The following is a 14,664-nucleotide window of genomic DNA, read 5'->3' as shown; positions in this document are numbered from 1 at the left end:
TACCGGGGTCCTTTAATAATTCAGTGGGCAGACCAGACTGTGTAAATCTTCACAAAGACATGTTTTTGTTAAACAGGCGGAAATAATATTTGCCGAGTTCCTTAAATAATTTTTTAATATTTAAACTTTTTTATTTATAATAAAAAATATTTTAACAAATTTTACTAATGATTTCATAATAGCTAAACAAATTAAGTTGAAGTTAATTTTCTAATACTTGGTATAAAGAACCTGTAAAATTTAAAATATTTTGTTATATTGGTTGAAAAACCTGGAAAAGATGGCTACTTTTAAGCCTACTATTATAAGTATCTATTTATGGGTTCTATAATTTAGCTTAGTTGCACAAGCTAAATAGCTAAGCACGTAAATTAAATTTATTTCTAAAAAAACATATAAAAGCTCGATTGGCATATCACCTCTAATATTAAGTTAAAAATTTTATTGCAACAAAAACTTTTTCTTAAAATTAGCTCTTTTTTTTCGGGATGATTATCTATAGATCTAATTTTGAAAACCTATTATACACAAGATACAATTTCTTATATTTACTTATAAGAATTTTAAGTGTTATTTCTACTTTCTTTCACAATACTTTTTACTTTTACTATAATGATATTTCGATAAAATCTACTATTCAGGAAAATGAAAAATTAGTTTTCTTATAATGTTTACGTTCTTATAACAAAAGTAAGATTACTGATTTCAAGATAACCTCAATTATAGGTACTCTTCTCGGTGTAAACGAGCTGCTTATTTCAAGCTCTATCTTGCTTTCCAGGTACACTTTCCAGTACACCTACTATGTTACGACTTATCTCATCTTTGGTTAATGAAAGTGACGGGCGATATGTGCACATTTTAGAGCTAAAATCAGGTTGTCTTATTAAAGCAAACCTTACTTTTAAGTCCACCTTCAAAATTTGTATTCTGAAATTAATATTTGTGATAACATAAATTTTATTGTAACCTATCTTAACCTATATATGTGCTGCACCTTGATCTAATATTTTAATGTAATTATTTCAACAACTTGTTCTGTAAAAGTTATCTCAATGACGGTATACAAACTATATAATATAGGTAAGATTTTTCGTTGTTTATCGTTTAAAAGACAGGTTCCCCTAATTAGACTAAAATACCGCCAAATCCTTTGAATTTAGAGTGCATAGCTGTTACTAATCAGATATAATTTTTTCTTAAAGGTAGGCCTATAGGAGGGTATCCAATCCTTGTTTATTTCCTTTATTTGTTAACTTGTTAAGATGGGTTGATTTATTTATCTTTGAAAAATTGATTTCACCCTTTATAAAATAAAAAAAATCACTGTTGGTTGGCATAAGAGTTAAAAATCGATTTGTATTCACTCTCCCTTCAAATATAACCGCGACTGCTGGCACAAGATTTAGCCAGAGATAATTCAATTTACTTTTTCCAGTTTTCACTGATGTGAAAAAAATACACACTGAGATCTATTAGAGCTTGAAGTTTCAAACTTACTAGCTTGGGAGCACTGAAATTTTCATATGTTATTAATTGAAAAGCGAATATTTAAAGCAAGAATCAAACTGATATTTATGTTGATAAAAGAGTCATGTTTAATTTTATATAAATTTAAAATGTGTAAAGTAAACTTTTAAACATAGTAAATTTTATTTCAAGTTCTCATTGTTATATGTATACATTCACAAACCAATTACATACCAATTTATATAAAAGCTCAAAGGCAACATAAATAGTAACATTATATAAAAAGACTCCCAGCTTCCCCCCCCTCTCTCATGGCTCTCAATATCAGACACTTAAACAAATATAACCTACATCCCCAGCCCACATACACAAGAAAGTCACTCTAAATTTACAATGCACTGTCACATGCGGTCATATCTGTTACGGAACGGGGTGCAGCTGTGCCTGAGGACCCCTTCACACGCGCTTTCAGCGACAGTGGTCTGAAGTCCTCAGGAGCCTTACCTCAAGATCGACCTGTGACTTTTATTCTCAAATGAGTCTAATGCCACTTGTTAACTTAGTATATCCGGGAGGTCTGAGTCAAGTCTCTCTCATGAATATATAGTGGCCCTTTATTTAGCGGATTAGCGTATTGGAAAGCCGGGCTCGGTTTTGCTTGATTTCACTTGTTAGTTAAAATAAAGTGTTGTTTTACTATAATTTTTTATAGTGCATTTAATCAAGAAAAAAAGTGAACCTAAAAATAAAAAAATAAAAAAATTGTTTTAGCACGGGATGGTGGTGGAACAAAAAAGTAATAAAATATTTTGTGAAGCTTAAAATTTGTTCTAGATTAGAGTTACTGTAAAGTTTTTATTATTAACTCAAGTGTTATTGTGGAAAAAGATTAAATTTAGTAAAATAAAATTTAGCTTTCCAATACACTAATCCGCTAAATAAAGGGCCACTATATATTTATGAGAGAGACTTGACTCAGACCTCCCGGATATACTAAGTTAACAAGTGGCATTAGACCCATTTTAGAATAAAAGTTATGGGGCCGATCTTGAGGTAAGGCTCCTGAGGACCCCGGGAACACTGCCGTTGAGAGCGTGTGTGAAGAGGTTCTCAGGCACAGCCGCACCCCGTTCCGTAACAGATATGGCCGCATAGAACCTTTCCATATAAGGACCTGATCTCACTCGGTGTATATGAGGATTTGACCCAGGATTGTGTATATGTTATATGTGAGACTGTGACAGTTGTATATGGCTGTCGCTCTAAATTATCTTTAAGTTTTTGTTTAAGTTAGTACATAAGGCGATTTGATATATAATACTATAACAAGGTGAAATTTGAAGGTGTGTTTGCTACATTAAAAATTTTACTTTTTATGAAAAATTTAAGTGGGGGGGGGAATTTTATATTGAGAGTCTGTAAATATTCATTCATGTGAAGCTAATAATTTTGTATAAGAGAAGTAAACGGAGTTTAACCGCTTTAAGTAGAGGTTAGAAGCCTCTCTTCTGGCTTAAATCTCTCTGGTTAAGCTAGTCTTGGGAGACATCTTTTGAGTGCAAATCAAATTTTTTTTATTAAACTATAGCCTATTGTTAGGTTGATGGGTTATCTTCATTCGAGGGCTCCTTGAGCTCATTCGTAGTAAAGACCCAGAAGGAGGATCAGAAAAAAGAATAGTCCTACTATTCTTCAGGAATAGACGTTATAAATTTCTAAGATATAAGCGACTGGGAGGATTAGGGTGATTTTTACGTTGAAAATTAGTAAGATATCAGCAATTAAGAAGAATCGTAAGGAGAACGGTAAGCGGGCAGATCCTTTGAGGTCAAATCCGCATTCATACGGTGAGTTTTTTTCTCGATTTATGATTGTTTTTTTTAGCTAGGATGGAAGCTAGAATTATAACGGCACATGTGATTAAAAAAGTTAGAATTGTAATAAATGATAGAATGATCATTGTTTTTTCTAGAAGTTTCTAGTCCTCGTGATTGGAAGTCACTTATACTGAGTATACTAAAAAAAACTTAGATTCTAAAAGGAAATCTGATTTCCATGATAAGAGCTTAAATCTTAGGCATTTATCTGCCATTTTAGAATGAAGTGGCCGAAATTTGAAGGTATTAGACTGTAAATCTAAAGGCGAGCGGGTCGCTCTTTCATTAATTTGCAAGGTTTAAAAGGTTTTTACTTTTATTGAAAGCTTTGAAGGCTTTTAGTTTAATTAACTTAAAACCTTAGGTAATAGGATATATGGTAGGGAATTTCACCTTATCTTAGAAGATCAAAACCTCTTGTGCTTATACACTAACATATACGTTAAATCTCAGTGAATACTCACATTTTTAGGTTGGCAATCTAACGTCTTAACAATTCCACTATGAGATTTTAATGCAACGGTGGTTTTTCTCACCAAATCATAAGGATATTGGAACTTTATATTTTGTCTTGGGGGCTTGGACTAGAATGGTCGGGACTTCTTTAAGATTAGTAATTCGGGCTGAACTGGGTCAGCCAGGGAGGTTAATTGGGGATGATCAGATTTATAATGTAGTAGTAACTGCTCACGCTTTCATTATGATTTTCTTTATAGTTATGCCTATTATAATTGGTGGTTTTGGAAATTGATTGGTTCCTTTAATGTTAGGTACCCCAGACATGGCATTTCCTCGTATGAATAATATGAGGTTTTGAGTGTTACCTTCTTCGTTAACTTTGCTTTCAATGAGAGGAATAGTAGAGAGGGGGGTTGGAACAGGTTGAACTGTATGTCCTCCATTGTCTGCGGCTATTGCTCATGTTGGGGCGTCTGTTGATTTGGGAATTTTTTCTTTACATTTGGCTGGGGTTTCTTCTATTTTGGGTGCTATTAATTTTATGACTACTGTTATTAATATGCGTCCGCGGGGGATGACGATGGATCGTATGCCTTTGTTTGCTTTGTCAGTGTTTATTACGGCTATTCTGCTTTTAATTTGCCTGTTTTAGCTGGTGCGATTACTATGTTGTTAACAGATCGTAATTTGAATACTTCCTTCTTTGATCCAGCTGGAGGAGGTGATCCAGTTCTTTATGAACATTTATTTTGTTTTTTTGGGCATCCTGAGGTTTATATTTTAAATTTACCTGCGTTTGGGATAACTTCACATATTGTCAGTCAGGAGTCTGGAAAAAAAGAGGCTTTTGGAAGGTTGGGTATGATTTATGCTATGTTAGCTATTGGGATTCTTGGTTTTGTAGTGTGAGCTCATCATATGTTTACTGTAGGGATGGATGTAGATACTCGAGCATATTTTACATCGGCAACAATAATTATTGCGGTTCCTACTGGAATTAAGCTTTTTAGATGATTAGGAACTCTCCATGGAACACAAATTAATCATAGACCTTCTATGTGTTGAGGACTAAGATTTATTTTTTTATTTACAGTAGGAGGATTAACGGGAGTTGTGTTGGCTAATTCTTCAATTGATATTATTTTACATGATACTTATTATGTTGTGGTGCATTTTCATTATGTGCTCTCGATGGGTGCCGTCTTTGGGATTTTTGCTGGGTTGGCGCATTGATATCCTTTGTTTACTGGATTAGCGTTAAATCCTAAGTGGCTGAAGATTCATTTTTGTAGTGTGTTTTTGGGAGTTAATATTACTTTTTTCCCTCAGCATTTCTTAGGGTTGAATGGGATGCCTCGGCGGTATTCTGATTATCCTGATGCTTACACGGCTTGAAATGTTTTATCATCTCTTGGGTCTATGATTTCTTTAGTAGCTGTATTGGGGTTTATTATTATGATTTGAGAGAGGTTGTTGTCTTATCGTGTAGTTGTGTTTTCAATGTACTTTCCTACCTGTATTGAGTGAAAGCATGCCCATCCCCCTGCGGATCATAGATATATGGAAATTCCTTTAGTTTCACTTTAGTTGCACTAGGTTTAGGACCTATGAATGAGAATATTGTTCTCTTTTAGAATTAATTAATGGCAACTTGAGGGTATATGGGACTGCAAGACAGGGCCTCACCTCTTATGGAGCAGTTAATTTTTTTTCATGATCATGCGATAGTATTTTTAATTCTTATTACGACTCTTGTAGGGTATATAATGTCTAGGTTATTTTTAATAGGTTTATTAATCGTTTTTTGTTAGAAAATCAAACAATTGAGGTGATTTGGACTGTTCTCCCTGCTTTGATTTTGATTTTTATTGCTTTACCTTCGCTGCGACTTCTTCATTTGTTGGATGAAGTTAATAATCCAAGTGTAACTTTAAAATCTATTGGGCATCAGTGATATTGAAGTTATGAGTATTCAGATTTTTCTCAGTTGGAGTTTGATTCGATTAAGGTTCCTACTGAGGAGTTAGGGGAAGCTGGATTTCGGCTTTTAGATGTTGATAATCGGGCTGTGTTACCCTTTAATACTCAGATTCGAGTGTTGGTAAGGGCAGCGGATGTTATTCATTCTTGAACTGTTCCTGCTTTGGGGATAAAGGTTGATGCTATTCCTAGTTGTTTAAATCGAATTAGGTTTTTAATTTCTCATCCTGGTTTGTTTTATGGTCAGTGTTCGGAAATTTGTAGTGCTAACCATAGTTTTATGCTTGTTGTAGTAGAGAGAGTTTCTGTTAAGTCCTTTTTGTCATGAAGTTACATCTGATGAGGCTTAGGTTAAATTTCACCAGATGACTGAAGTTTAAGTGTAGGTCTTTTAAACCTGTTATAGTATAATTACTTCTGGTGGGTAGTTAAAAAGATAAGCTAAGGTTAAGCTGATGGGTTCATATCCCATTTATGGGCATAATTCCCTCTTTTTAATGGTTAAAAGTGGTATAGTTCTTAGGGAGGTTGACGCTGATAATGTCAATTTTGTAATTTGGATGTTACCTATACCTCCAAAAGAAATAGTTAATTAATTTGTATTAATTAAAGGATTTTCTCTTTTGAATTTATTTTTCTTACCCTAATTTGTTGTTTTTTTTCTACTTTAGTTCGGGAACTTTGCTTTCTATTTCATCTTGTTCATGATTCAGGGCTTGAGTTGAATTGGAGTTGAATTTGCTGTCGTTTATTCCTCTTATAATTACTAAAAGTAATCAGTATTTTTCAGAGGCGGCTTTAAAGTATTTTTTAATTCAAAGTTTGGGGTCTTCTTTAATTATTTTTTCGGCTTCTTTTATGTTAATTTATTTTAGGGTTGCTTCTGTTATTTTGTTTTGTGCCTTGATTTTAAAGTTAGGAGGTGCTCCTTTCCATTTTTGATTCCCTCAAGTTATGGGGAGTTTGCTTTGGCCTCAGGCTATAATTTTGATGAGGATTCAAAAAAATTGCTCCTTTATTTTTATTATGTTATGGAGATGTATTTTTCTGTGGCTAGAATGTTATCGGCTGTTGTAGGTGCGGTGGGGGGTATTAATCAGACCTCTTTGCGTAAGGTGCTGGCTTTTTCTTCGATTAATCATATTGGTTGGATGCTTTCTTCTATTTTGTTAAGAGAAGTGACTATAGGTATTTATTTTTTGTTTTATTCTTTGATTTCTTTATCTATCGTTGTTCTTTTTCATTATAAGCAAGCTTTTCATTTTAATCATCTTTTAACTTATAATTTTTCTGTTGAGGTGTAGATGTTAGTGTTTTTTTCTTTGTTGTCGTTAGGGGGTCTTCCTCCTTTTACTGGCTTTGTTCTGAAGTGGTTAGTTATTCAAGAGTTGGCAGGGGCGGGTAATTTTGTTTTATTAGTTGTGCTTCTTGGATCTGCTCTTGTAACTTTGTATTTTTATCTTCGAGTATCAATTATGTCTTTAACCCTTAGGACTCCTAAGTTAGTAATTTCTTTTGTAGATCAGCAGGGATTTAAATGGGTGATGCCATATTGTATGTTTGTTAATTTTTTTGGACTTTTAATTCCGTTTATGATTATAATTGTTTGGTTGATTAGTTAAAAAATAATGTAAGTTTGTCAGGCTTAAGTTATCCTGTGAGGATATCATCTGATCCCTCAGATGGCTCCTATTTTATGGCTGAATTTAGTTATTATGTTTTTAATTACATTTATTGTTTTTGTTGTAATGAATTATTATATTAGAGTTCCAAAAAAATATTGAATCAAGAGAGGGGGAGATTAATATTGTAGAAAAGATTTGAAAATGATAGCAAGGTTGTTTTCTATTTTTGAGCCTTCCTCTGGTTTGATGGAGTTAGAATTAAATTGACGTTCTACTTTTTTGGGATTGATATTTTTGCCTTATATTTATTGGGTTTCTCCTTCTCGGTGATCTGTTGTGTGGTATAAGTTAAATATGGCTTTGCATCAGGAGTTTAAGAACATTCTTGGGCCGAAACAACAAAGTAGAACTATTACTTTTGTTTCTTTATTTTCGTTTATTGTTTTTAATAATTTTTTAGGTCTCTTGCCTTATGTTTTTACTAGATCTAGGCATTTAGTTATGACTTTGGGGTTAGCTCTTCCTCTTTGGTTAACTTGTATAATTTATGGTTGGTTTAAACATACTCAACATATGTTTGCTCATTTAGTTCCCTAGGGAACGCCTGTAGTTTTAATACCCTTTATGGTATTAATTGAAAGTAATAGGAATATTATTCGACCTGGGACTTTGGCGGTTCGATTAATGGCTAATATGATGGCTGGTCATTTGTTGTTGACTCTTTTAGGGGGGACTGGCCCTTCATTGACTTCTTATTTTTTTATTCTTTTGTTTGTTGCTCAGATTTTACTTCTTTTGCTTGAATTTGCTGTTGCAGTTATTCAATCTTATGTTTTTGCCGTTCTAAGAACTTTGTTTGCAAGAGAAAATAACTAATGGCATCATCACATGGACGTCATGCTTATCATTTGATAGAAATAAGACGGTGGCCTTTAACTGGGTCGATTAGAGCAATAATATTGACTACTGGGTTAGTTAAGTGATTTCATCAATTTAATATGGACCTTCTTGTTTTGAGGTTTGTCGCTGTTATCTTGACTATAATTCAGTGGTGACGAGATGTAGTACGTGAAAGGACTTATCAGGGATTACATACTAGAGCTGTGGTTGCTGGATTGCGGTGGGGAATGATTTTGTTTATTGTATCAGAAGTTTTTTGTCTTTTTTTCGTTTTTTTGGCTTTTTTTTTCATAGGAGGCTGGCTCCTGCTGTGGAGATTGGTATAACTTGGCCGCCTAAGAGAATTGTTACGTTTAATCAATTTCAAATTCCTCTTTTAATACTATTTATTCTTTTGTCTTCAGGGGCTACAGTAACTTGAGCTCATCACGCTATTATGGGGTCTAATCATAATGAAGCTCTTCAGAGTCTTGGTATTACTGCATATTTAGGTGTTTATTTTACAGCTCTTCAGGCTTTTGAGTATTTTGAGGCTTCGTTTACTATTGCTGATTCGGTTTTTGGATCTTGTTTTTTTGTAGCTACAGGTTTCCATGGTTTACATGTAATTATTGGTACTACTTTTTTAATGGTATGTTTGTATCGTCTTTATAAGTGTAATTTTTCTCCAACTCATCATTTTGGTTTTGAGGCCGCCGCATGATATTGGCATTTTGTTGATGTAGTTTGATTGTTTCTTTATATCTTTATATATTGATGAGGAGGATAAAAGTAAGTAAGTAGATTAGAAAGCGAAGTTTTGCACTTAGTTTCGGCCTAAGCTTTGACTATGTAGTCTCTAATTTTGAAAGAAGCCAAAGGAGAGGCTATTCACTGTTAATGATTGAATTGAAGTAACCTTCCTATCAAGAGAAGAGCTTCTGTGGTTTAAGTATAACACGATACGTTTTCGCTGCATAGTTAAAATATTTTTTTAGAAGCTAAACACATTTAGATGGATTCATCTCTTTCGCAACTTCAACGCGATATTCTACAAATAAATTATAAAAGTAAATATTAAAGAATGAAAGTATAAGGGTTAGGATCAGGAAGATATTTATAAACGACTTAAAGTTCCTATCACTAATTATTTGATGGAGTTTAGACGAGTTTATTAATGTTTGGAAGATTCCTTGACCACCTCTGATTTCGGATCACCCTTTATCCATTATTTTAGAGTAGTTTTGGCCTTAATTAAGGCTAGATTTGGATAGGTTAAAAGTGGAGAGGAGTGGTAGAAATCATAGAGAGCCTGAAAATACTACTAGAGGGTAAAAGTTGAGTGAGTTTAACTTGAAGTTTAAGTTTTTGATGTTGTGTAGGTAGTCTATTAGTCCCCCGAGGATTCTAATTGTTAATACTAGATTTTTTATGAGGGGAGAAAGGCAAATAACATAGGATTCAGGAAAGATTAATCAGGATAGTAATGCTCCTCTAAGGATTGCTACCCTTCTAAGAGCTAGTATGGGGGAAGTTATGATAGAGGATGAGTCCTCAATGTTTCTGAACCTGGCTAAGTTAAATTCTCGGGTTATAGAGTAGAAAATTAAGCGGAAAGTGTAATATACTGTTAATATGGTTGCGAAGATGTAAAGGAATAAAATTACAATATTGATTCATCTTATAAAAGCAATTTCTAGGATGAGATCTTTAGAGTAAAATCCTGCTAGAAATGGATTTCCACATAATGCTAAGTTTGCTAGGTTTATACATATACAGGTTAAGGGTATGGAAGTTACTAGTCTTCCTATTAGTCGAATGTCTTGGTATTCTTTTACAGTATGAATTATGGCTCCGGCACATATAAATAGAAGAGCTTTGAATAGTGCATGAGTAAGAAGATGGAAGAACGCAAGGTCTTTAAATCCTAGGGATAGGATTCTTAATATTACTCCGAGTTGACTAAGGGTTGATAGAGCAATAATTTTTTTTAAATCATATTCAAAATTAGCTCCTAGCCCTGATATAAGTATTGTTAGAGAGCTGAATAGAAGTAGGGTTGGTAAAATTGTTTCGGATAGTGCGGGTCTAAATTGGATGAGAAGGTAGACTCCGGCTGTAACAAGGGTTGAGGAGTGAACTAGTGCTGATACTGGTGCTTGGGCGGCTATGGCTTCAGGTAGTCAGGCGGAGAATGGGATTTGAGCTCTTTTGGTTATTGCTGCTATAACGATAAGTCTTTTTAGTAATAGCGTGAAGTTGTCATCATGGTAAAATACATGGGAAATGAAATTTCAGCCTCCTTCGATGAATATTAAGGCAATTCTTAAGAGGATTGCTACATCTCCAACTCGATTAGATAAAACGGTTAGTATTCCGGCGTTTGCGGATATCTTGTTTTGATAGTAAATTACTAGCGCATAGGATACCAATCCTAGGCCATCTCATCCTAAAAGAATGCTAATTAAGTTAGGGCTGATAATTAGGAAAATTATCGATAAGACGAAAGCTAGAACTAAGTATATAAATCGGTCTAGGTTGAGGTCTCCTTCTATGTATGTTCCTCTGTAAAAAAAAAGTACTATTGCTGAAATGAATATAACAAATTCTATGAATAACAAGGATATTCAGTCGAAAATGTATGTTGCAACGATAGAAGATGAGTTGATTCTTAGGATTTCTCATTCGATAATATTGCATGTTTTGTCAAATAAACATAGAAGAGATATGAATAATGAGATTAGAGAGAAAAATATTAGGAAAACTATTTTTGATAGGTATATTGAAATTTTTCAAATCATGGTTTAGGTTAAAAATTTTATTTTTTTAGCTACACAAACTAACGTTTTAGTAATAAACTACCCAAACGAGCTAAGCTGCAATATAGTTAGGATATATAACAGTGGTATAAGTTTAATTAGAGGTTAGGTATAATTAGGTTTCTTTTTAGAATTAAGATGTTTAGGGGAATTCAATGAAGTCTTAAAACTAAGTATTCTCGTACTTTTCCTGAGCAACAAGAGTAGAGAGATCTGGAAAATACGCCGTGTTGTCTAAGTGAGTAAAGATAAAGGGTGTAAGCTGCTCTGAAAAAGATAGTAACCTGATCCTTAAAGCAGTTAGTTTGTTTCAGCTAATGATTCTTATAATTAGAATGATTTCTCCTAATAAATTAATGGAAGGTGGTGCAGCCATGTTACTGATTCTTAGTAAGAATCATCATAGTGCTATTCTTGGCATAAAGTTTAACAATCCTTTATTGATAAGAAGACTTCGTCTTCCAGTTCGTTCGTATACTATGTTTGCAAGGCAGAATAGCCCTGAAGAACATAGACCATGACCTACTATCACAACAACAGCACCATTTATTCCTCATCATCCAAAGGTTAGGAGTCCACAGAGTACTAATCTTATGTGAGCTACGGAAGAGTAGGCAATGAGAGATTTTATGTTCACTTGTCGTAGACAGATAATACTAACAAAGAATCCCCCTAAAATTCTTAGCCTGACTCATAATCATCTTAGGTTTTTATTTACTTCGGTAAATAAGGGTAAGATTCCGATTAAGCCGTAGCCTCCTAATTTTAGTAAAACTCCAGCTAAAACTATTGATCCTGCTACGGGAGCTTCAACGTGTGCTTTAGGTAGTCATAGGTGAAATAGGTATATAGGCAGTTTTACAATGAAAGCTATAATAGAGGAAATGAATCAAGTAAAAGACAGGATCCTTAGGTTAATTCTTTGATAAAGAGCTCCTATAGTGAGTGTTCCGTTCGTTTTATAGATGTAAAGAGGCCAGGAGAGGGAGGGATGCAAATAGGGTGTAGAATAGTATATAAACTCCTGCTTGAATTCGTTCGGGTTGGTATCCTCAACCTAGGATTAGAATTAGGGTTGGGATTAGGGAAGCCTCAAAGGTGATATAGAATAGTAGGTAGTTTATAGACCTAAAAGTTAATACTAGAAAAATTAGTAGAGCTAAGTTAACTAATGAAAATAGTCTGGGAAAATTTGAGGTGAATGTAATTTTTACTCTAGATATAATAATAAGTGCAATGATTTAGATGCTTAGTAGGATTAAAACGTAGCTTAAGTAGTCTGTACCTAACCCAAATCCTTCATGATTGTATAAAATAGCGAATAAGAATGATACGGCCAAGATTCCTGTTTGAATTAAGGATCAGTTCTTTACGAATGTCATTAATATAAGAAGTATAAATAGGTATTTTAGCATTCTAATCTATTAAAGGCTCTGAAGTAATCGTTTCCGTGGGAGCGAACAATGGAGACCAGGAGAGCTAGACCCAGGGCGCCTTCACAGGCTGCTAGGACTAGGAAGAAGAGAGAGAAAAATAATTCGTTTCTGATTGAGGAAAGGCAGTTAGATATAAAGAAAAAGATTCCGAGTATAATGAATTCTAATCTTAGGAGGGTGTTTAATAAATGTTTTAGATTTGAAGCGAAGGCTCATAGTCCTCTGAAAATTATAGTGAAAGCAATAAATAAGAACAAGTTATTTGAAGTTAACATTAGTTTTAATAGTTTAAATAAAAACTCTGGTCTTGTAAACCAGTAAAGAAATTTTTTTCTTGAAACACCAAGAGATTGGAGTGATAATGTATGGTCTTCCTTTTATTATTTTGTTTTCTTTGATTTTTATGCGTTTGATTCATCCTTTGTCAACAGGTCTTGTACTATTAATTCAAACAGTTTTAATTTCAATTACTACGGGGTTGTTTGCTAAGAGTTACTGGTTTTCGTATATTTTATTTTTGATTTTTTTTGGGTGGAATATTAGTGTTGTTTATTTATGTTGCATCGTTAGCAGCTAATGAGCAGTTTAAGGTTAGAAGAGATTTTTTTTTTTTATCTTTTTTTTGCATTAATTATCAGATTTTTATTTTTATTTTTATGGATCCTGTAATGATGGCAAATAAGATTGGAGAGTCAACTACAACTTTTTTATCTAAATATTCTGACATTAGAAATTCTGCTATAAATGTGAGAGCTATTTATAATGAACCTGGGGCTATATTTACGATGTTTATTATTAGTTATTTGCTTTTAACGTTGTTTGTAGTTGTCAAGGTGATAAGTTCGTCTTCTAGTCCTTTACGGTTAATATCTTATGATAACACCGTTGCGTAAGTTTCATCCATTGTTAAAAATTGCTAATGGGGCACTAGTTGATATACAAATTCCAAGAAATATCTCTATTTTTTGGAATTTTGGGTCATTGCTTGGGCTGTGTTTGGTTGTTCAAATTATTACTGGCCTGTTTCTTGCTATGCATTATGTATCGCATATTGATTTGGCATTTTCTAGGGTAGCTCATATTCAACGAGATCTTAATTATGGGTGATTATTGCGGACTTATATGCCAATGGGGCGTCTTTTTTCTTTATTTGTTTATATCTTCATATTGGTCGAGGGATGTATTTTGGTTCTTACATGATTTTTCATGCGTGAATAGTAGGTGTTGTGATTCTTTTTTTGGTAACGGCGACAGCTTTTTTAGGTTACTTTTTACCATGAGGTCAAATGTCTTTTTGGGGTGCGACTGTAATTACTAATTTGTTTTCAGCAATTCCTTATATTGGTACTTCTTTGATTCAGTGGATTTGAGGAGGGTTTGCTGTAGAAAATGCCACTTTAACTCGATTTTTCACTTTTCATTTTTTGTTTCCGTTTGTTATTGCTGCTGCAATTTTGGTTCACATTTTGTTTCTTCATCAGGCTGGGGCGAATAATCCCTTGGGTGTTTTAAGGCAAGTAGATAAAGTTCCTTTTCACCCTTATTTCACTTTTAGGGATATTGTTGGGTTTTTGGTTATGTTAATGGCTCTTGTACTGCTTACTTTGCTTCATCCTTATCTTTTAGGAGATCCGGACAACTTTATTCCTGCGAACCCTTTAGTGACTCCAGCTCATATTCAGCCGGAATGGTATTTTTTATTTGCTTATGCGATCTTGCGGTCTATCCTAAATAAACTGGGAGGTGTGATTGCTTTAGTGCTTTCGGTGGCAATTCTTATGATCCTTCCTTTTACCCATTTCTCAAAATTTCGGAGTTTTAGATTTTATCCGTTAAATCGAATTTTATTTTGGTTTTTGGTTTCTGTAGTTACTTTACTAACCTGAATTGGGGCTCTCCCCGTTGAAGATCCTTATATTATTACGGGTCAGGTTTTAACAATTTATTTTAGGTTTTATTTGATTATACCTTTAGCAGCAATGTGATGGGATAAAATGTTAGATTGATTGCTTAGTTTAAAAAACACAAGTGTTTTGAAAGCATTAGATAAGATCGGTTCTTAGTAATCTTAGGGAGAAGGTGTTTACCTTGTCTTTAATTCCCAAAACTAAAATTTTTA

The 14,664-nt window shown here is 33.6% G+C and overlaps 5 pseudogenes; 3 read left to right on the top strand and 2 right to left on the bottom strand.

The window, feature by feature from the left end:
- Window positions 1–778: 778 nt before the first annotated feature.
- LOC145403483 (small subunit ribosomal RNA) lies at window positions 779–1,184 on the bottom strand (annotated as a pseudogene).
- Window positions 1,185–5,449: 4,265 nt separating this feature from the next.
- Window positions 5,450–6,114, top strand: LOC145403187 (cytochrome c oxidase subunit 2 pseudogene; annotated as a pseudogene).
- A 1,498-nt stretch (window positions 6,115–7,612) lies between these two features.
- On the top strand, window positions 7,613–8,287 carry LOC145403186 (ATP synthase subunit a pseudogene; annotated as a pseudogene).
- A 3,222-nt stretch (window positions 8,288–11,509) lies between these two features.
- Window positions 11,510–12,412, bottom strand: LOC145403291 (NADH-ubiquinone oxidoreductase chain 4 pseudogene; annotated as a pseudogene).
- Window positions 12,413–13,418: 1,006 nt separating this feature from the next.
- Window positions 13,419–14,551, top strand: LOC145403010 (cytochrome b pseudogene; annotated as a pseudogene).
- The last annotated feature ends 113 nt before the right edge of the window (window positions 14,552–14,664 follow it).

Source organism: Coenobita brevimanus, chromosome 60, assembly GCF_032717465.1.
Source record: "Coenobita brevimanus isolate Jiangsu-jjx chromosome 60, ASM3271746v2, whole genome shotgun sequence".
Classification (NCBI taxonomy): domain Eukaryota; kingdom Metazoa; phylum Arthropoda; class Malacostraca; order Decapoda; family Coenobitidae; genus Coenobita; species Coenobita brevimanus.
Note: the sequence above shows the minus strand (reverse complement) of the source record. Positions and strands in the feature narration are given on the sequence as shown.